The sequence below is a fragment of the Grammomys surdaster genome, unplaced genomic scaffold (genome assembly GCF_004785775.1).
Source record: "Grammomys surdaster isolate TR1022 unplaced genomic scaffold, NIH_TR_1.0 919, whole genome shotgun sequence".
NCBI classification, from domain to species: domain Eukaryota; kingdom Metazoa; phylum Chordata; class Mammalia; order Rodentia; family Muridae; genus Grammomys; species Grammomys surdaster.
In genome coordinates, this window is record NW_021605338.1 from 160,849 (window position 1) to 161,604 (window position 756).

A 756-nucleotide genomic window follows, 5' to 3' on the forward strand; every position below is an offset into this window, starting at 1 on the left:
ATATATATATATATATATATATATATATATAATATGTATATATGTATGCATATAGATAGATAGATATGCATATATTGAAGTAGTGAAAAAATCCACCTGAAATGGGAATGGCTCCCTGCCATGAGCTGTGGTCTGGGCGAGTTGAAAAGACACTGTGACTTTCCCACCATGATGAACCATGAGCCCAAACAAGTCCTTTCCTCCTTAAGTGGTGCTTGTTGGCTATTTCGTAGCAGCGACAACTGAAGTAGCTAATATCCCGCAGAGCTACGTCCCCAGCTACTTGGATTCGGTTGGGGGCTTTTGAAAACAAGGTCTCACTCTGTAGTCCAGGCTGATCTCTAGCTCTAGTCCTCCTGTTTGAGCCTCCTCTTGCTGGAATCACTGCTGTGCCCTATCACTCTAGTGTTATTCTTAACAGAAGCCATACAGTGTATGGCATTCAACAATACAAACCAACCAAATAAACAAAACCCAGCATAATAGCCAGGCATGGTGACCTATAATTCCACCTACTTAGGAGGGCTTAAGTAGGAAGATCTGAAGTTCAAAGCAAGCCTGATCTACATATAGTGTGATCAAGGATGGTGTCCTTCAGGACACAGACTCACAGCATTTAAGACGGGCGGGCGCGTGGGCACACTGACTAGCAGAGAGCCAAAGCCATTCACTCACGTTTCTCCACCCGGAATTATGCTTGGCGTGGACACAGCAGTTCCACAATACAAGAAGAGCTGCACTGAGGTGCTATATTTG

The 756-nt window shown here is 44.0% G+C and overlaps 1 long non-coding RNA gene across 1 annotated transcript in view; it reads right to left on the minus strand.

Annotated features, from left to right (window-relative positions):
* LOC114634233 overlaps nt 1–756 on the minus strand; it is a 9,935-nt gene extending 9,179 nt beyond the window's left edge. The window contains exon 1 of the long non-coding RNA XR_003713293.1: nt 676–756. This is a non-coding gene — a long non-coding RNA (uncharacterized LOC114634233). The remainder of the gene's footprint in view (nt 1–675) is intronic.